The sequence below is a fragment of the Hyphopichia burtonii genome (assembly GCF_001661395.1).
Source record: "Hyphopichia burtonii NRRL Y-1933 unplaced genomic scaffold HYPBUscaffold_9, whole genome shotgun sequence".
In the NCBI taxonomy this organism is placed as follows: Eukaryota; Fungi; Ascomycota; class Pichiomycetes; order Serinales; family Debaryomycetaceae; genus Hyphopichia; species Hyphopichia burtonii.
In genome coordinates, this window is record NW_017963736.1 from 557,032 (window position 1) to 557,974 (window position 943).

The window sequence follows — 943 nt, forward strand, 5'->3', positions numbered from 1 at the left end:
TATTGAAGCTATAAATGGACCTCTTCCTGAGATTCCACCGAAAACTGAACCACCGGTAAAAGTAACTTTAGCAACATAACCAGCTCCTGCGGAGACTGTAGCAGATAAGAATAACCCTGCTCCAAAAGCAAATATCTCAATAGATCTATCATCAATTGGACTCATGAGTTCAAGGGAGTCAGGTAAAATTATGTTAATTTTATTATGTTCTGTATCTGTATTAACATAAACTGCTATCACTATACATGCTAGTATGGCAGCTAAAATTAGGTAAANGAAATGTCTTGCAGTACATTTATCTAGTGCTTTAATTCGGATTATCTTATACTTACGGCTTTCGTCGATATAGGTTTGATCATTAACTTCATTCATGATACTTAATATGAAATGTAAAAATAAGTTCAGAAAATTTTTTATATAAAGTTGTAAATAAAATTATAACCAAACCCTTGAGGTATTTGGTAACTATTTATATTAATCATATTCACAGGCTCCCAAAACGGACTGACATAACGTTATTTGTTATATATAGTTTTTTCTCAGTCGGTTAAAGTGACCTAACTAAATATTCGATGTACGGATGTTTTATACCTTAACTACTATATTTGTAACACAGCTCTATAAATTCAGTGTTGGGTCAATCTGCAATATTTTTCCATTTTTCAAAGAGGTGCTTAATAACTTAAATTAAAATGAGCTGGTGGTTATGTAAGTTTTTATTCCAGATGTGCTTGCCAAGTTTTATTCAGAAACACCGTTATGAATGAAGCTTTTTGCTACGAGACCATAAAAAAACAAAATTCGACCGTTATTAATGAAAAGATATAATTAAAACCTCTATTTTTCATTACTCTGGTGGTTTCAATGAAAAAGCGAAGATCTGATACCAATAGAAGGCTATTACTTATTATTATCAAATGGAGACGAAGAAGCAAGGACAGTT